Here is a 21,885-nt window from a genome sequence, read left to right as displayed (position 1 = left end):
TCAGGGGGGCCGGTATGTTGGGAAATAGTTCGTCTTTATGTTGAATTTAAATAGTATTACATTTGCTTCTTTACTTTTGCATATTTACCTATAACCTATATTACCTATAGTACCTATTTTTGCGCACATCATTGTATTGTAACCATTTGGGAGCTTTAAGCTCACACGCATAGCCGAAATTGCAGTGCAATGCGTTAGTATTAGAACATCACGCGATCGCTTTTCTGTTCTTTTTTTCTGCACGTTTTGCAAGCCGGCTGCATTCGCTTGTTGATATTAACCGCAACCGCTCGCTGATAGCAACCCCGCTTAAAGTATTGTAAACCCGCTAAATAGTGAAAATAAATGCATAAAACTATAATAAAAACCATAATACAGTCCACTATTCATAAACATCCCCCAAGCTTAACATAGGGTTTAAAAAGTATCTGGGCGATACCTTGAGTCGAAGGTAGAATTATGCATTCAACTACCTCTTTAAAGGAGATCAGTCAAGACCCAAAGTCGTCTACAGCCTGACTTCGAACCTGGGCGAGGGCCGTTGCGAGTAAGACGTGGTCGATTCTTAGTGACTGATGGGTTAGCTGATTGTCAGAAGGAGACGGCAAAAAACTGCTAGGGAATGCTTGGAAGGTCAATGTATAGCGTGGTTGAACTGTATGATGGTGTGTTGTACAAAACGAGACAACGAGTCCCCTGTCATGTCCCCTGTGTAGACAATTGATGCAAAGACACTTGCCTTTTGCGAATTTGATCCGAGCTATATATAGGGAAGTACAAAAACAAATGTTCATCTGACTTGCAGAAGTGATATTTAGATTTAAGTTCTTCGGCATGTTGGGATTCTGCTAGTGCCGTTTTACTATAAGTAAGCTTGTTCCCCAACTGACCCAGCTTGGGAGCTCTTCTGCAAGTCGTAAATTCCTCAGCTGCCAACTGTTTATATCCTTCATCAAGCTATATTTGACACAGCAGCAGATGGGTACTCTCAGCACAGCAATACAGCGGCATGCACGGTCAGTCTGTCAGAATGAGGAAACCACATTCATTGCATCCCCGTGTCAGCGACAAGGCGCTCACTATAACACCCTTGTCCCGCGGAGTATTCCAATCATCGTCTACCCTGATTACCGAAACGTACATCGCGCATCCCCGTGTCAATGACAAGGTGCTCACTACAAGAGGTTGTACCACGGCGAGGCTCAGCAGTCGTCTATCTACCACCGGTTTGGCACAAACAATGTACACAGTATTATTTTTAATCTAGTTTTATGCAGTAATTTTAGTATTATCGTTGCTTACCAAGCTGTGCTACGCCTCTGCTCTGATCAACCAAATTGTCTTCCGAAGCAGGCAAACGACTCACACTGAACAGCTTGTGCGAAGAATGAAAAGCAAAACCTGCGTTATGCATCTGCTAAAACGTAATCGTTTTAACGTTTCCATGTCCTGCCATATGCGAAACGAAATATATGTGTTGTTATTCCCCCAACCTTAACGTAGGGCTTAAAAAGTATCTGGGCGATACCCTGAGTTTAGGGTAGAATTATGCATTCAACTACCTCTATAAAGGAGATCAGTCAAGACCCAAAATCGTCTACAGCCTGACTTCGAACCTGGGCGAGGGCCGTTGCGAGTAAGACGTGGTCGATTCTTAGCGACTGATGGGTTATCTGATTGTCAGAAGCAGACTGAAAAGAATTGCTAGGGAATGCTTGGGGGGTCAATGTATAGCGTGGTAAAACTGTATGATGGTGTTTTGTACAAAACAAGACAACGAGATGATTTGCTTGTTGAGACTTCATGTCCCCTGTGTAGACAGTTGATGCAAAGACACATGCTTTTTGCGAATTTGAACCGAGCTTCTACAGAGATATTTGTAGGGAAGTACAACAACAAATGTTCATCTGACTTGCAGAAGTGACATTTAGATTTTAGTTCTTCGGCATGTCGGGATTCTGCTAATGCCGTTATACTATAAGTAAGCTTCTTCCCCAACTGACCCAGCGTGGGAGCTCTTATGCAAGTCGTAAATTCCTCAGCTGCTAACTCTTTATACCCTTCATTAAGCAATCTTTACATTAAGAAATAGAGTTTAAACTAAACAGTTCTAAACAGCCAAGACCCAAAATCGTCAACTGCCTGATTCGAACCTGGGCGAGGGCCGTTGTGAGTAAGTCGTGGTCGATTCTTAGTGACTGATGGGTTACCTGATTGTCAGAAGCAGACTGCAAAGAATTGCTAGGGAATGCTTGGGAGGTCAATGTATAGCGTGGTAAAACTGTTTGATGGTGTTTTGTACAAAACAAGACAACGAGATGATTGGCATTTTGAGACTTCATGTCCCCTGTGTAGACAATTGAGTTAAAGTGCGAGTAATGGCGTCTCCAAATGACCGTCCATGCACCCAAAGTGCGATGCCGACGCGCGAGATATTTAGAATTAGTATTTTATGTATTTTCGCAACCATGCTCAAAATGCACAGTACCCAACACGTCGGGGTAGTAGGTGGGCAACGTACCAGCAAAGAATCTTTTACAGCACGGTGCACTGCTTACACAGAGCAGCGATCAGGTGCTTAGTGGTACACTACTTACACGATAGCACAACAGAGAGAAGCCATCAACAGCACTGCTGACACAGCAGCAGATTGGTACTCTCAGCTCAGCAACACAGCGGCATGCTCGGTCAGTCGGTCAGAATGAGGAAACGAGGTCAACAAAAAACCTAGCTCAACATAAACAATACACATAGAAGATATCTACTATATCAACGTTAGGGCCAATAGTACTTAAGCTCTAATCAACGGAACAATAAAGTCAGTTTAAAACTCAAGCACACCCGCCATATAATTGCTAAACGGGCACCCATTATCAGCCACCGAAACACAGCACGGGAAGTCCCATAACCACCCGTGCCTGGACGAGAACATCTTATCGTACAGACTGTCCCCGTGCCAGCGACAAGGTGCTCACTACAACCCCTTGTACCACGGCGACGCTCAGCAGTCGTCTATCTACCACCGGTTTGGCACAAACAATGTAAGATAGTATTATTTTTAATCTAGTTTTATGCAGTAATTTTAGTACTATCGTTGCTTACCGAGCTGTGCTACGCCTCTGCTTTGATCAACCAAATTGTCTTCCAAAGCAGGCAAACGACTCACACTGAACAGCTTGTGCGAAGAAAAAACCTGCGTTATGCAGCTTATAAAACGTAATCGTTACAACGTTTTAATGTCCTTCCATATGCGAAACGAAATATATGTGTTGTTATTCCGACAACCTTTACGTAGGAATAGGAATTTTTGAAAATTTGTAAGAATGGTGCTAAGGCGATAAATTTGTAGAGGGATTTTAGGGATTTGACGCCATAGGATCAAATGAAAGTTTTATTTGGTACAATTTGCCGAGATTGCGCGTTTTTGGAGTCTTAATTGTGGGAACGTACCGTACAAGCTTAACATATATTATTCACCTTCGTGCTGTTCTGCACGAGGAACCGAGACAAGGACTACAATTTTTGGCTCATCTGAAATGTTATCTGAAAATGATTCATCACTCAATATTTGGTCAGGGGTAAACAACTGTGATATACTTAATTCAAATATCCTATCGATTTCCGTAATTTTAATTGGGGTCTGTCCAAATTATTGTCTTCCGTAGCTTCTGGGGTGGTAGATGAGGTTGACCGCGCAGGCGGATTGTTTTCACAATATCCCGATGCTAGCCAGCCAAAGACAGTATTTTGTAGGGTTTGACCTGAGTGCTTGTGACGTATTCGTCCTTCCCTAAGCAAGTCAAAAAACATCTCAGCGGCAATCAGCATATCAGCATGTTTAGGGTTGAAAAATACTGGGCGATACCCTGAGTTTAAGGTAGACTTATGCATTCAACTACCTATTTAAATTAGATCAGTCAAGACCCAAAATCGTCTACTGCCTGACTTCGAACCTCGGCGAGGGCCGTTGCGAGTAAGTAGTGCAGAATGGGTTACCTGATTGTCAGAAGGAGACGGAAAAAATTTGCTAGGGAATGCTTGGGAGGTCAATGTATGGGGTGGCAAAACTGTATGATGGTGTTTTGTACAAAACGAAACAACGAGATGATTGGCATGTTGAGACTTCATGTCCGCTGTGTAGACAATTGAGTTAAAATGCGTGTAATGGCGTCTCGAAATGACTGTCCATGCACCCAAAGAGCGATGCCGACGCGCGGGATATTTAGAGTTAGTATTTTATGTATTTTCGCAACCATGCTCAAACTGCACAGTACCCAATACGGCGGGGTCGTAGGTGGGCAACGTACCAGCAACGAATCTTTTACAGCACGGTGCTCTGCTTACACAGAGCAGCGATCAGGTGCTTAGTGGTACACTGCATACACGGAACAGCAACCAGGTGCTCAGTGGTAGCACAACAGAGCGAAGACATCAACAGCACGGTGCACTGCCGACACAGCAGCAGATGGGTACTCTCAGCACAGCAACACAGCGGCATGCTCGGTCAGTCGGTCAGAATGAGGAAACGAGGTCAACAAAAAACCTAGCTCAACATAAACAATACACATAGAAGATATAACAATAAAGTCAGTTTAAAACTCAAGCACACCCACCCCATAATTGCTAAACGGGCACCCATTATCAGCCACCCAAACACAGCACGGGAAGTCCCATAACTACCCGTGCCTGGACGAGATCATCCTATCGTACAGACTGTCCCTGTGCCACCGACAAGGTGCTCACTAACCCCCCTTGAGTCGCGGAGAGACTCAACCGGTATCCAAATCACGGCTCTCTACCACAGTCATTGCATCCCCGTGTCAGCGACAAGGCGCTCACTATAACACCCTTGGCCCGCGGAGTATTCCAATCATCGTCTGCCCTGATTACCGGAACGTACATCGAGCATTCCCGTGTCAATGACAAGGTGCTCACTACAACCCCTTGTACCACGGCGATGCTCAGCAGTCGTCTATCTACCACCGGTTTGGCACAAACAATGTACACAGTATTATTTTTAATCTAGTTTTATGCAGTAATTTTAGTATTATCGTTGCTTACCAAGCTGTGCTACGCCTCTGCCTTGATCAACCAAATTGTCTTCCGAAGCAGACCTGGGCGAACCTGGGCGAGGGCCGTTGCGAGTATGACGTGGTCGAATCTTAGTGACTGATGGGTTAGCTGATTGTCAGAAGGAGACGGCAAAAAATCTTTTACAGCACGGTGCTCTGCTTACACAGAGCAGCGATCAGGTGCTTAGTGGTACACTGCATACACGGAACAGCAACCAGGTGCTCAGTGGTAGCACAACAGAGCGAAGACATCAACAGCACGGTGCACTGCTGACACAGCAGCAGATGGGTACTCTCAGCACAGCAACACAGCGGCATGCTCGGTCAGTCGGTCAGAATGAGGAAACGAGGTCAACAAAAAACCTAGCTCAACATAAACAATACACATAGAAGATATCTACTATATCAACGTCAGGGCCAATAGTACTTAAGCTCTAATCAACGGAACAATAAAGTCAGTTTAAAAACTCAAGCACACCCGCCCCATAATTGCTAAAGGGGCACCCATTATCACCTACCGAAACACAGCACAGGAAGTCCCATAACCACCCGTGCCTGGACGAGATCATCCTATCGTACAGACTGTCCCCGTGCCACCGACAAGGTGCTTACTAAACCCCCTTGAGTCGCGGAGCGACTCAACCGGTGTCCAAATCACGGCTCTCTACCACATTCATTGCATCCCCGTGTCAGCGACAAGGCGCTCACGATAACACCCTTGTCCCGCGGAGTATTCCAATCATCGTCTACCCTGATTACCGAAACGTACATCGCGCATCCCCGCGCCAACGACAAGATGTCCCTTCACATCCTTGTACCACGGCGAGGCTCAGCAGTCGTCTATCTACCACCGGTTTGGCACAAACAATGTACACAGTATTATTTTTAATCTAGTTTTATGCAGTAATTTTAGTATTATCGTTGCTTACCAAGCTGTGCTACGCCTCTGCTCTGATCAACCAAATTGTCTTTCGAAGCAGGCAAACGACTCACACTGAACAGCTTGTGCGAAGAATGAAAAGCAAAACCTGCGTTATGCAGCTGCTAAAACGTAATCGTTACAACGTTTCCATGTTCTGCCATAAGCGAAACGAAATATATATGTTTTTATTCCCCCAACCTTAACGTAGGGCTTAAAAAGTATCTGGGCGATACCCTGAGTTGAGGGTAGAATTATGCATTCAACTACCTCTATAAAGGAGATCAGGCAAGACCCAAAATCGTCTACAGCCTGACTTCGAACCTGGGCGAGGGCCGTTGCGAGTAAGACGTGTTCGATTCTTAGCGACTGATGGGTTACCTGATTGTCAGAAGCAGACTGCAAAGAATTGCTAGGGAATGCTTGGGAGGTCAATGTATAGCGTGGTAAAACTGTATGATGGTGTTTTGTACAAAACGAGACAACGAGATGATTGGCATGTTGAGACTTCATGTCCCCTGTGTAGATAATTGAGTTAAAGGGCAAGTAATGGCGTCTCCAAATGACTGTCCATGCACCCAAAGTGCGATGCCGACGCGCGATATATTTAGAGTTAGTATTTTATGTATTTGCGCAACCATGCTCAAAATGCACAGTACCCAACACGGCTGGGTCGTAGGTGGGCAACGTACCAGCAACGAATCTTTTACAGCACGGTGCACTGCTTACACAGAGCAGCGATCAGGTGCTTAGTGGTACACTACTTACACGATAGCACAACAGAGAGAAGACATCAACAGCACTGCTGACACAGCAGCAGATTGGTACTCTCAGCTCAGCAACACAGCGGCATGCTCGGTCAGTCGGTCAGAATGAGGAAACGAGGTCAACAAAAAACCTAGCTCAACATAAACAATACACATAGAAGATATCTACTATATCAACGTTAGGGCCAATAGTACTTAAGCTCTAATCAACGGAACAATAAAGTCAGTTTAAAACTCAAGCACACCCGCCATATAATTGCTAAACGGGCACCCATTATCAGCCACCCAAACACAGCACGGGAAGTCCCATAACCACCCGTGCCTGGACGAGAACATCCTATCGTACAGACTGTCCCCGTGCCAGCGACAAGGTGCTCACTACAACCCCTTGTACCACGGCGACGCTCAGCAGTCGTCTATCTACCACCGGTTTGGCACAAACAATGTACACAGTATTATTTTTAATCTAGTTTTATGCAGTAATTTTAGTATTATCGTTGCTTACCAAGCTGTGCTACGCCTCTGCTCTGATCAACCAAATTGTCTTTCGAAGCAGGCAAACGACTCACACTGAACAGCTTGTGCGAAGAATGAAAAGCAAAACCTGCGTTATGCAGCTGCTAAAACGTAATCGTTACAACGTTTCCATGTTCTGCCATAAGCGAAACGAAATATATATGTTTTTATTCCCCCAACCTTAACGTAGGGCTTAAAAAGTATCTGGGCGATACCCTGAGTTGAGGGTAGAATTATGCATTCAACTACCTCTATAAAGGAGATCAGGCAAGACCCAAAATCGTCTACAGCCTGACTTCGAACCTGGGCGAGGGCCGTTGCGAGTAAGACGTGTTCGATTCTTAGCGACTGATGGGTTACCTGATTGTCAGAAGCAGACTGCAAAGAATTGCTAGGGAATGCTTGGGAGGTCAATGTATAACGTGGAAAACTGTATGATGGTGTTTTGTACAAAACGAGACAACGAGATGATTGGCATTTTGAGACTTCATGTCCCCTGTGTAGATAATTGAGTTAAAGGGCAAGTAATGGCGTCTCCAAATGACTGTCCATGCACCCAAAGTGCGATGCCGACGCGCGATATATTTAGAGTTAGTATTTTATGTATTTGCGCAACCATGCTCAAAATGCACAGTACCCAACACGGCTGGGTCGTAGGTGGGCAACGTACCAGCAACGAATCTTTTACAGCACGGTGCACTGCTTACACAGAGCAGCGATCAGGTGCTTAGTGGTACACTACTTACACGATAGCACAACAGAGAGAAGACATCAACAGCACTGCTGACACAGCAGCAGATTGGTACTCTCAGCTCAGCAACACAGCGGCATGCTCGGTCAGTCGGTCAGAATGAGGAAACGAGGTCAACAAAAAACCTAGCTCAACATAAACAATACACATAGAAGATATCTACTATATCAACGTTAGGGCCAATAGTACTTAAGCTCTAATCAACGGAACAATAAAGTCAGTTTAAAACTCAAGCACACCCGCCATATAATTGCTAAACGGGCACCCATTATCAGCCACCCAAACACAGCACGGGAAGTCCCATAACCACCCGTGCCTGGACGAGAACATCCTATCGTACAGACTGTCCCCGTGCCAGCGACAAGGTGCTCACTACAACCCCTTGTACCACGGCGACGCTCAGCAGTCGTCTATCTACCACCGGTTTGGCACAAACAATGTACACAGTATTATTTTTAATCTAGTTTTATGCAGTAATTTTAGTATTATCGTTGCTTACCAAGCTGTGCTACGCCTCTGCTCTGATCAACCAAATTGTCTTTCGAAGCAGGCAAACGACTCACACTGAACAGCTTGTGCGAAGAATGAAAAGCAAAACCTGCGTTATGCAGCTGCTAAAACGTAATCGTTACAACGTTTCCATGTTCTGCCATAAGCGAAACGAAATATATATGTTTTTATTCCCCCAACCTTAACGTAGGGCTTAAAAAGTATCTGGGCGATACCCTGAGTTGAGGGTAGAATTATGCATTCAACTACCTCTATAAAGGAGATCAGGCAAGACCCAAAATCGTCTACAGCCTGACTTCGAACCTGGGCGAGGGCCGTTGCGAGTAAGACGTGTTCGATTCTTAGCGACTGATGGGTTACCTGATTGTCAGAAGCAGACTGCAAAGAATTGCTAGGGAATGCTTGGGAGGTCAATGTATAACGTGGAAAACTGTATGATGGTGTTTTGTACAAAACGAGACAACGAGATGATTGGCATTTTGATGCAAAGACACATGCCTTTTGCGAATTTGAACCGAGCTTCTACCGAGATATTTGTAGGGAAGTACAACAACAAATGTTCATCTGACTTGCAGAAGTGACATTTAGATTTAAGTTCTTCGGCATGTCGGGATTCTGCTAATGCCGTTATACTATAAGTAAGCTTGTTCCCCAACTGACCCAGCTTGGGAGCTCTTCTGCAAGTCGTAAACTCCTAAGCTGCTAACTGTTTATATCCTTCATTAAGCAATCTTTACATTACGAAATAGAGTTTAAACTAAACAGTTCTAAACAGTCAAGACCCAAAATCGTCTACTGCCTGACTTCGAACCTGGGCGAGGGCCGTTGCAAGTAAGACGTGGTCGATTCTTAGTGCAGAATGGGTTACCTGATTGTCAGAAGGAGACGGCAAAAAACTGCTAGGGAATGCTTGGGAGGTCAATGTATAGCTTGGAAAACTGTATGATGGTGTTTTGTACAAAACGAGACAACAAGATGATTGGCATGTTGAGACTTCATGTCCCCTGTGTAGACAATTGATGCAAAGACACATGCCTTTTGCGAATTTGAACCGAGCTATATATAGGGAAGTACAACAACAAATGTTCATCTGACTTGCAGAAGTGACATTTAGATTTAAGTTCTTCGGCATGTCGGGATTCTGCTAATGCCGTTATACTATAAGTAAGCTTCTTCCCCAACTGACCCAGCGTGGGAGCTCTTATGCAAGTCGTAAATTCCTCAGCTGCTAACTCTTTATACCCTTCTTTACATTAAGAAATAGAGTTTAAACTAAACAGTACTAAACAGCCAAGACCCAAAATCGTCAACTGCCTGATTCGAACCTGGGCGAGGGCCGTTGCGAGTAAGACGTGGTCGATTCTTAGTGACTCATGGGTTACCTGATTGTCAGAAGCAGACTGCAAAGAATTTCTAGGGAATGCTTGGGAGGTCAATGTATAGCGTGGTAAAACTGTATGATGGTGTTTTGTACAAAACGAGACAACGAGCTGATTGGCATTTTGAGACTTCATGTCCCTAGTGTAGACAATTGAGTTAAAGGGCGAGTAATGGCGTCTCCAAATGACTGTCCATGCACCCAAAGTGCGATGCCGTCGCGTGGGATATTTAGAGTAAGTAGTTTATGTATTTTCGAAACCATGCTCAAAATGCACAGTACCCAACACGGCGGGGTCGTAGGTGGGCAACGTACCAGCAACGAATCTTTTACAGCACGGTGCACTGCTTACACAGAGCAGCGATCAGGTGCTTAGTGGTACACTACTTACACGGAACAGCAACCAGGTGCTCAGTGGTAGCACAACAGAGAGAAGCCATCAACAGCACTGCTGACACAGCAGCAGATGGGTACTCTCAGCTCAGCAACAAAGCGGCATGCACGGTCAGTCGGTCAGAATGAGAAAACGAGGTCAACAAAAAACCTAGCTCAACATAAACAATACACATAGAAGATATAACAATAAAGTCAGTTTAAAACTCAAGCACACCCGCCCCATAATTGCTAAACGGGCACCTATTATCAGCCACCAAAACACAGCACGGGAAGTCCCATAACTACCCGTGCCTGGACGAAATCATCCTATCGTACAGACTGTCCCCGTGCCAGCGACAGGGTGCCCACTAACCCCCCTTGACTCGTGGAGCGACTCAACCGGTGTCCAAATCACGGCTCTCTACCACATTCATTGCATCCCCGTGTCAGCGACAAGGCGCTCACTATAACACCCTTGTCCCGCGGAGTATTCCAATCATCGTCTACCCTGATTACCGAAACGTACATCGAGCATCCCCGTGTAAATGACAAGGTGCTCACTACAACCCCTTGTACCACGGCGAGGCTCAGCAGTCGTCTATCTACCACCGGTTTGGCACAAACAATGTACACAGTATTATTTTTAATCTAGTTTTATGCAGTAATTTTAGTATTATCGTTGCTTACCGAGCTGTGCTACGCCTCTGCTTTGATCAACCAAATTGTCTTCCCAAGCAGGCAAACGACTCACACTGAACAGCTTGTGCGAAGAATGAAAAGCAAAACATGCGTTATGCAGCTGATAAAAAATAAAACGTAATCGTTACAACGTTTCCATGTCCTGCCATATGCGAAACGAAATGTATGTGTTGTTATTCCCCCAAGCTTAACATAGGGTTTAAAAAGTATCTGGGCGATACCTTGAGTCGAAGGTAGAATTATGCATTCAACTACCTCTTTAAAGGAGATCAGTCAAGACCCAAAGTCGTCTACAGCCTGACTTCGAACCTGGGCGAGGGCCGTTGCGAGTAAGACGTGGTCGATTCTTAGTGACTGATGGGTTAGCTGATTGTCAGAAGGAGACGGCAAAAAATTGCTAGGGAATGCTTGGAAGGTCAATGTATAGCGTGGTTGAACTGTATGATGGTGTGTTGTACAAAACGAGACAACGAGTCCCCTGTCATGTCCCCTGTGTAGACAATTGATGCAAAGACACTTGCCTTTTGCGAATTTGATCCGAGCTATATATAGGGAAGTACAAAAACAAATGTTCATCTGACTTGCAGAAGTGATATTTAGATTTAAGTTCTTCGGCATGTTGGGATTCTGCTAATGCCGTTTTACTATAAGTAAGCTTGTTCCCCAACTGACCCAGCTTGGGAGCTCTTCTGCAAGTCGTAAATTCCTCAGCTGCCAACTGTTTATATCCTTCATCAAGCTATATTTGACACAGCAGCAGATGGGTACTTTCAGCACAGCAATACAGCGGCATGCACGGTCAGTCTGTCAGAATGAGGAAACCACATTCATTGCATCCCCGTGTCAGCGACAAGGCGCTCACTATAACACCCTTGTCCCGCGGAGTATTCCAATCATCGTCTACCCTGATTACCGAAACGTACATCGCGCATCCCCGTGTCAATGACAAGGTGCTCACTACAAGAGGTTGTACCACGGCGAGGCTCAGCAGTCGTCTATCTACCACCGGTTTGGCACAAACAATGTACACAGTATTATTTTTAATCTAGTTTTATGCAGTAATTTTAGTATTATCGTTGCTTACCAAGCTGTGCTACGCCTCTGCTCTGATCAACCAAATTGTCTTCCGAAGCAGGCAAACGACTCACACTGAACAGCTTGTGCGAAGAATGAAAAGCAAAACCTGCGTTATGCATCTGCTAAAACGTAATCGTTTTAACGTTTCCATGTCCTGCCATATGCGAAACGAAATATATGTGTTGTTATTCCCCCAACCTTAACGTAGGGCTTAAAAAGTATCTGGGCGATACCCTGAGTTTAGGGTAGAATTATGCATTCAACTACCTCTATAAAGGAGATCAGTCAAGACCCAAAATCGTCTACAGCCTGACTTCGAACCTGGGCGAGGGCCGTTGCGAGTAAGACGTGGTCGATTCTTAGCGACTGATGGGTTATCTGATTGTCAGAAGCAGACTGCAAAGAATTGCTAGGGAATGCTTGGGGGGTCAATGTATAGCGTGGTAAAACTGTATGATGGTGTTTTGTACAAAACAAGACAACGAGATGATTTGCTTGTTGAGACTTCATGTCCCCTGTGTAGACAGTTGATGCAAAGACACATGCTTTTTGCGAATTTGAACCGAGCTTCTACAGAGATATTTGTAGGGAAGTACAACAACAAATGTTCATCTGACTTGCAGAAGTGACATTTAGATTTTAGTTCTTCGGCATGTCGGGATTCTGCTAATGCCGTTATACTATAAGTAAGCTTCTTCCCCAACTGACCCAGCGTGGGAGCTCTTATGCAAGTCGTAAATTCCTCAGCTGCTAACTCTTTATACCCTTCATTAAGCAATCTTTACATTAAGAAATAGAGTTTAAACTAAACAGTTCTAAACAGCCAAGACCCAAAATCGTCAACTGCCTGATTCGAACCTGGGCGAGGGCCGTTGTGAGTAAGTCGTGGTCGATTCTTAGTGACTGATGGGTTACCTGATTGTCAGAAGCAGACTGCAAAGAATTGCTAGGGAATGCTTGGGAGGTCAATGTATAGCGTGGTAAAACTGTTTGATGGTGTTTTGTACAAAACAACGGTTTGGCACAAACAATGTACACAGTATTATTTTTAATCTAGTTTTATGCAGTAATTTTAGTATTATCGTTGCTTACCAAGCTGTGCTACGCCTCTGCTCTGATCAACCAAATTGTCTTTCGAAGCAGGCAAACGACTCACACTGAACAGCTTGTGCGAAGAATGAAAAGCAAAACCTGCGTTATGCAGCTGCTAAAACGTAATCGTTACAACGTTTCCATGTTCTGCCATAAGCGAAACGAAATATATATGTTTTTATTCCCCCAACCTTAACGTAGGGCTTAAAAAGTATCTGGGCGATACCCTGAGTTGAGGGTAGAATTATGCATTCAACTACCTCTATAAAGGAGATCAGGCAAGACCCAAAATCGTCTACAGCCTGACTTCGAACCTGGGCGAGGGCCGTTGCGAGTAAGACGTGTTCGATTCTTAGCGACTGATGGGTTACCTGATTGTCAGAAGCAGACTGCAAAGAATTGCTAGGGAATGCTTGGGAGGTCAATGTATAACGTGGAAAAGTGTATGATGGTGTTTTGTACAAAGCGAGACAACGAGATGATTGGCATTTTGATGCAAAGACACATGCCTTTTGCGAATTTGAACCGAGCTTCTACCGAGATATTTGTAGGGAAGTACAACAACAAATGTTCATCTGACTTGCAGAAGTGACATTTAGATTTAAGTTCTTCGGCATGTCGGGATTCTGCTAATGCCGTTATACTATAAGTAAGCTTGTTCCCCAACTGACCCAGCTTGGGAGCTCTTCTGCAAGTCGTAAACTCCTAAGCTGCTAACTGTTTATATCCTTCATTAAGCAATCTTTACATTACGAAATAGAGTTTAAACTAAACAGTTCTAAACAGTCAAGACCCAAAATCGTCTACTGCCTGACTTCGAACCTGGGCGAGGGCCGTTGCAAGTAAGACGTGGTCGATTCTTAGTGCAGAATGGGTTACCTGATTGTCAGAAGGAGACGGCAAAAAACTGCTAGGGAATGCTTGGGAGGTCAATGTATAGCTTGGAAAACTGTATGATGGTGTTTTGTACAAAACGAGACAACAAGATGATTGGCATGTTGAGACTTCATGTCCCCTGTGTAGACAATTGATGCAAAGACACATGCCTTTTGCGAATTTGAACCGAGCTATATATAGGGAAGTACAAAATTAAATGTTCATCTGACTTGCAGAAGTGACATTTAGATTTAAGTTCTTCGGCATGTCGGGATTCTGCTAATGCCGTTATACTATAAGTAAGCTTCTTCCCCAACTGACCCAGCGTGGGAGCTCTTATGCAAGTCGTAAATTCCTCAGCTGCTAACTCTTTATACCCTTCTTTACATTAAGAAATAGAGTTTAAACTAAACAGTACTAAACAGCCAAGACCCAAAATCGTCAACTGCCTGATTCGAACCTGGGCGAGGGCCGTTGCGAGTAAGACGTGGTCGATTCTTAGTGACTCATGGGTTACCTGATTGTCAGAAGCAGACTGCAAAGAATTTCTAGGGAATGCTTGGGAGGTCAATGTATAGCGTGGTAAAACTGTATGATGGTGTTTTGTACAAAACGAGACAACGAGCTGATTGGCATTTTGAGACTTCATGTCCCTAGTGTAGACAATTGAGTTAAAGGGCGAGTAATGGCGTCTCCAAATGACTGTCCATGCACCCAAAGTGCGATGCCGTCGCGTGGGATATTTAGAGTAAGTAGTTTATGTATTTTCGAAACCATGCTCAAAATGCACAGTACCCAACACGGCGGGGTCGTAGGTGGGCAACGTACCAGCAACGAATCTTTTACAGCACGGTGCACTGCTTACACAGAGCAGCGATCAGGTGCTTAGTGGTACACTACTTACACGGAACAGCAACCAGGTGCTCAGTGGTAGCACAACAGAGAGAAGCCATCAACAGCACTGCTGACACAGCAGCAGATGGGTACTCTCAGCTCAGCAACAAAGCGGCATGCACGGTCAGTCGGTCAGAATGAGAAAACGAGGTCAACAAAAAACCTAGCTCAACATAAACAATACACATAGAAGATATAACAATAAAGTCAGTTTAAAACTCAAGCACACCCGCCCCATAATTGCTAAACGGGCACCTATTATCAGCCACCAAAACACAGCACGGGAAGTCCCATAACTACCCGTGCCTGGACGAAATCATCCTATCGTACAGACTGTCCCCGTGCCAGCGACAGGGTGCCCACTAACCCCCCTTGACTCGTGGAGCGACTCAACCGGTGTCCAAATCACGGCTCTCTACCACATTCATTGCATCCCCGTGTCAGCGACAAGGCGCTCACTATAACACCCTTGTCCCGCGGAGTATTCCAATCATCGTCTACCCTGATTACCGAAACGTACATCGAGCATCCCCGTGTAAATGACAAGGTGCTCACTACAACCCCTTGTACCACGGCGAGGCTCAGCAGTCGTCTATCTACCACCGGTTTGGCACAAACAATGTACACAGTATTATTTTTAATCTAGTTTTATGCAGTAATTTTAGTATTATCGTTGCTTACCGAGCTGTGCTACGCCTCTGCTTTGATCAACCAAATTGTCTTCCCAAGCAGGCAAACGACTCACACTGAACAGCTTGTGCGAAGAATGAAAAGCAAAACATGCGTTATGCAGCTGATAAAAAATAAAACGTAATCGTTACAACGTTTCCATGTCCTGCCATATGCGAAACGAAATGTATGTGTTGTTATTCCCCCAAGCTTAACATAGGGTTTAAAAAGTATCTGGGCGATACCTTGAGTCGAAGGTAGAATTATGCATTCAACTACCTCTTTAAAGGAGATCAGTCAAGACCCAAAGTCGTCTACAGCCTGACTTCGAACCTGGGCGAGGGCCGTTGCGAGTAAGACGTGGTCGATTCTTAGTGACTGATGGGTTAGCTGATTGTCAGAAGGAGACGGCAAAAAATTGCTAGGGAATGCTTGGAAGGTCAATGTATAGCGTGGTTGAACTGTATGATGGTGTGTTGTACAAAACGAGACAACGAGTCCCCTGTCATGTCCCCTGTGTAGACAATTGATGCAAAGACACTTGCCTTTTGCGAATTTGATCCGAGCTATATATAGGGAAGTACAAAAACAAATGTTCATCTGACTTGCAGAAGTGATATTTAGATTTAAGTTCTTCGGCATGTTGGGATTCTGCTAATGCCGTTTTACTATAAGTAAGCTTGTTCCCCAACTGACCCAGCTTGGGAGCTCTTCTGCAAGTCGTAAATTCCTCAGCTGCCAACTGTTTATATCCTTCATCAAGCTATATTTGACACAGCAGCAGATGGGTACTCTCAGCACAGCAATACAGCGGCATGCACGGTCAGTCTGTCAGAATGAGGAAACCACATTCATTGCATCCCCGTGTCAGCGACAAGGCGCTCACTATAACACCCTTGTCCCGCGGAGTATTCCAATCATCGTCTACCCTGATTACCGAAACGTACATCGCGCATCCCCGTGTCAATGACAAGGTGCTCACTACAAGAGGTTGTACCACGGCGAGGCTCAGCAGTCGTCTATCTACCACCGGTTTGGCACAAACAATGTACACAGTATTATTTTTAATCTAGTTTTATGCAGTAATTTTAGTATTATCGTTGCTTACCAAGCTGTGCTACGCCTCTGCTCTGATCAACCAAATTGTCTTCCGAAGCAGGCAAACGACTCACACTGAACAGCTTGTGCGAAGAATGAAAAGCAAAACCTGCGTTATGCATCTGCTAAAACGTAATCGTTTTAACGTTTCCATGTCCTGCCATATGCGAAACGAAATATATGTGTTGTTATTCCCCCAACCTTAACGTAGGGCTTAAAAAGTATCTGGGCGATACCCTGAGTTTAGGGTAGAATTATGCATTCAACTACCTCTATAAAGGAGATCAGTCAAGACCCAAAATCGTCTACAGCCTGACTTCGAACCTGGGCGAGGGCCGTTGCGAGTAAGACGTGGTCGATTCTTAGCGACTGATGGGTTATCTGATTGTCAGAAGCAGACTGCAAAGAATTGCTAGGGAATGCTTGGGGGGTCAATGTATAGCGTGGTAAAACTGTATGATGGTGTTTTGTACAAAACAAGACAACGAGATGATTTGCTTGTTGAGACTTCATGTCCCCTGTGTAGACAGTTGATGCAAAGACACATGCTTTTTGCGAATTTGAACCGAGCTTCTACAGAGATATTTGTAGGGAAGTACAACAACAAATGTTCATCTGACTTGCAGAAGTGACATTTAGATTTTAGTTCTTCGGCATGTCGGGATTCTGCTAATGCCGTTATACTATAAGTAAGCTTCTTCCCCAACTGACCCAGCGTGGGAGCTCTTATGCAAGTCGTAAATTCCTCAGCTGCTAACTCTTTATACCCTTCATTAAGCAATCTTTACATTAAGAAATAGAGTTTAAACTAAACAGTTCTAAACAGCCAAGACCCAAAATCGTCAACTGCCTGATTCGAACCTGGGCGAGGGCCGTTGTGAGTAAGTCGTGGTCGATTCTTAGTGACTGATGGGTTACCTGATTGTCAGAAGCAGACTGCAAAGAATTGCTAGGGAATGCTTGGGAGGTCAATGTATAGCGTGGTAAAACTGTTTGATGGTGTTTTGTACAAAACAAGACAACGAGATGATTGGCATTTTGAGACTTCATGTCCCCTGTGTAGACAATTGAGTTAAAGTGCGAGTAATGGCGTCTCCAAATGACCGTCCATGCACCCAAAGTGCGATGCCGACGCGCGAGATATTTAGAATTAGTATTTTATGTATTTTCGCAACCATGCTCAAAATGCACAGTACCCAACACGTCGGGGTAGTAGGTGGGCAACGTACCAGCAACGAATCTTTTACAGCACGGTGCACTGCTTACACAGAGCAGCGATCAGGTGCTTAGTGGTACACTACTTACACGATAGCACAACAGAGAGAAGACATCAACAGCACTGCTGACACAGCAGCAGATTGGTACTCTCAGCTCAGCAACACAGCGGCATGCTCGGTCAGTCGGTCAGAATGAGGAAACGAGGTCAACAAAAAACCTAGCTCAACATAAACAATACACATAGAAGATATCTACTATATCAACGTTAGGGCCAATAGTACTTAAGCTCTAATCAACGGAACAATAAAGTCAGTTTAAAACGCAAGCACACCCGCCATATAATTGCTAAACGGGCACCCATTATCAGCCACCGAAACACAGCACGGGAAGTCCCATAACCACCCGTGCCTGGACGAGAACATCTTATCGTACAGACTCCCCGTGCCAGCGACAAGGTGCTCACTACAACCCCTTGTACCACGGCGACGCTCAGCAGTCGTCTATCTACCACCGGTTTGGCACAAACAATGTAAGATAGTATTATTTTTAATCTAGTTTTATGCAGTAATTTTAGTACTATCGTTGCTTACCGAGCTGTGCTACGCCTCTGCTTTGATCAACCAAATTGTCTTCCAAAGCAGGCAAACGACTCACACTGAACAGCTTGTGCGAAGAAAAAACCTGCGTTATGCAGCTTATAAAACGTAATCGTTACAACGTTTTAATGTCCTTCCATATGCGAAACGAAATATATGTGTTGTTATTCCGACAACCTTTACGTAGGAATAGGAATTTTTGAAAATTTGTAAGAATGGTGCTAAGGCGATAAATTTGTAGAGGGATTTTAGGGATTTGACGCCATAGGATCAAATGAAAGTTTTATTTGGTACAATTTGCCGAGATTGCGCGATTTTGGAGTCTTAATTGTGGGAACGTACCGTACAAGCTTAACATATATTATTCACCTTCGTGCTGTTCTGCACGAGGAACCGAGACAAGGACTACAATTTTTGGCTCATCTGAAATGTTATCTGAAAATGATTCATCACTCAATATTTGGTCAGGGGTAAACAACTGTGATATACTTAATTCAAATATCCTATCGATTTCCGTAATTTTAATTGGGGTCTGTCCAAATTATTGTCTTCCGTAGCTTCTGGGGTGGTAGATGAGGTTGACCGCGCAGGCGGATTGTTTTCACAATATCCCGATGCGAGCCAGCCAAAGACAGTATTTTGTAGGGTTTGACCTGAGTGCTTGTGACGTATTCGTCCTTCCCTAAGCAAGTCAAAAAACATCTCAGCGGCAATCAGCATATCAGCATGTTTAGGGTTGAAAAATACTGGGCGATACCCTGAGTTTAAGGTAGACTTATGCATTCAACTACCTATTTAAATTAGATCAGTCAAGACCCAAAATCGTCTACTGCCTGACTTCGAACCTCGGCGAGGGCCGTTGCGAGTAAGTAGTGCAGAATGGGTTACCTGATTGTCAGAAGGAGACGGAAAAAATTTGCTAGGGAATGCTTGGGAGGTCAATGTATGGCGTGGCAAAACTGTATGATGGTGTTTTGTACAAAACGAAACAACGAGATGATTGGCATGTTGAGACTTCATGTCCGCTGTGTAGACAATTGAGTTAAAATGCGTGTAATGGCGTCTCGAAATGACTGTCCATGCACCGAAAGTGCGATGCCGACGCGCGGGATATTTAGAGCTAGTCTTTTATGTATTTTCGCAACCATGCTCAAACTGCACAGTACCCAACACGGCGGGGTCGTAGGTGGGCAACGTACCAGCAACGAATCTTTTACAGCACGGTGCTCTGCTTACACAGAGCAGCGATCAGGTGCTTAGTGGTACACTGCATACACGGAACAGCAACCAGGTGCTCAATGGTAGCACAACAGAGCGAAGACATCAACAGCACGGTGCACTGCTGACACAGCAGCAGATGGGTACTCTCAGCACAGCAACACAGCGGCATGCTCGGTCAGTCGGTCAGAATGAGGAAACGAGGTCAACAAAAAACCTAGCTCAACATAAACAATACACATAGAAGATATCTACTATATCAACGTTAGGGCCAATAGTACTTAAGCTCTAATCAACGGAACAATAAAGTCAGTTTAAAACGCAAGCACACCCGCCATATAATTGCTAAACGGGCACCCATTATCAGCCACCCAAACACAGCACGGGAAGTCCCATAACCACCCGTGCCTGGACGAGAACATCCTATCGTACAGACTGTCCCCGTGCCAGCGACAAGGTGCTCACTACAACCCCTTGTACCGTGACGGGGCTCAGCAGTCGTCTATCTACCACCGGTTTGGCACAAACAATGTAAGATGGTATTATTTTTAATCTAGTTTTATGCAGTAATTTTAGTACTATCGTTGCTTACCGAGCTGTGCTACGCCTCTGCTTTGATCAACCAAATAGTCTTCCGAAGCAGGCAAACGACTCACACACAACCAAAATATATGACTTGTTATTCTCCCAACCTTAACGTAGGGTTAAAAAAGTATCTGGGCGATACCCTGAGTTTAAGGAAGACTTATGCATTCAACTACCTATTTAAATTAGATCAGTCAAGACCCAAAATCGTCTACTGCCTGACTTCGAACCTCGGCGAGGGCCGTTGCGAGTAAGACGTGGTCGATTCTTAGTGCAGAATGGGTTACCTGATTGTCAGAAGGAGACGGAAAAAATTTGCTAGGGAATGCTTGGGAGGTCAATGTATGGCGTGGCAAAACTGTATGATGGTGTTTTGTACAAAACGAGACAACGAGATGATTGGCATGTTGAGACTTCATGTCCGCTGTGTAGACAATTGAGTTAAAATGCGTGTAATGGCGTCTCGAAATGACTGTCCATGCACCCAAAGAGCGATGCCGACGCGCGGGATATTTAGAGTTAGTATTTTATGTATTTTCGCAACCATGCTCAAACTGCACAGTACCCAATACGGCGGGGTCGTAGGTGGGCAACGTACCAGCAACGAATCTTTTACAGCACGGTGCTCTGCTTACACAGAGCAGCGATCAGGTGCTTAGTGGTACACTGCATACACGGAACAGCAACCAGGTGCTCAGTGGTAGCACAACAGAGCGAAGACATCAACAGCACGGTGCACTGCCGACACAGCAGCAGATGGGTACTCTCAGCACAGCAACACAGCGGCATGCTCGGTCAGTCGGTCAGAATGAGGAAACGAGGTCAACAAAAAACCTAGCTCAACATAAACAATACACATAGAAGATATCTACTATATCAACGTTAGGGCCAATAGTACTTAAGCTCTAATCAACGGAACAATAAAGTCAGTTTAAAAACTCAAGCACACCCACCCCATAATTGCTAAACGGGCACCCATTATCAGCCACCCAAACACAGCACGGGAAGTCCCATAACTACCCGTGCCTGGACGAGATCATCCTATCGTACAGACTGTCCCTGTGCCACCGACAAGGTGCTCACTAACCCCCCTTGAGTCGCGGAGAGACTCAACCGGTATCCAAATCACGGCTCTTTACCACAGTCATTGCATCCCCGTGTCAGCGACAAGGCGCTCACTATAACACCCTCGGCCCGCGGAGTATTCCAATCATCGTCTGCCCTGATTACCGAAACGTACATCGAGCATTCCCGTGTCAATGACAAGGTGCTCACTACAACCCCTTGTACCACGGCGATGCTCAGCAGTCGTCTATCTACCACCGGTTTGGCACAAACAATGTACACAGTATTATTTTTAATCTAGTTTTATGCAGTAATTTTAGTATTATCGTTGCTTACCAAGCTGTGCTACGCCTCTGCTCTGATCAACCAAATTGTCTTCCGAAGCAGACCTGGGCGAACCTGGGCGAGGGCCGTTGCGAGTATGACGTGGTCGAATCTTAGTGACTGATGGGTTAGCTGATTGTCAGAAGGAGACGGCAAAAAATTGCTAGGGAATGCTTGGCAGGTCAA

This window comes from Drosophila biarmipes, unplaced genomic scaffold, assembly GCF_025231255.1.
Source record: "Drosophila biarmipes strain raj3 unplaced genomic scaffold, RU_DBia_V1.1 ptg000019l, whole genome shotgun sequence".
Taxonomy (NCBI): Eukaryota; Metazoa; Arthropoda; class Insecta; order Diptera; family Drosophilidae; genus Drosophila; species Drosophila biarmipes.
This window is presented reverse-complemented; position numbering follows the sequence as displayed.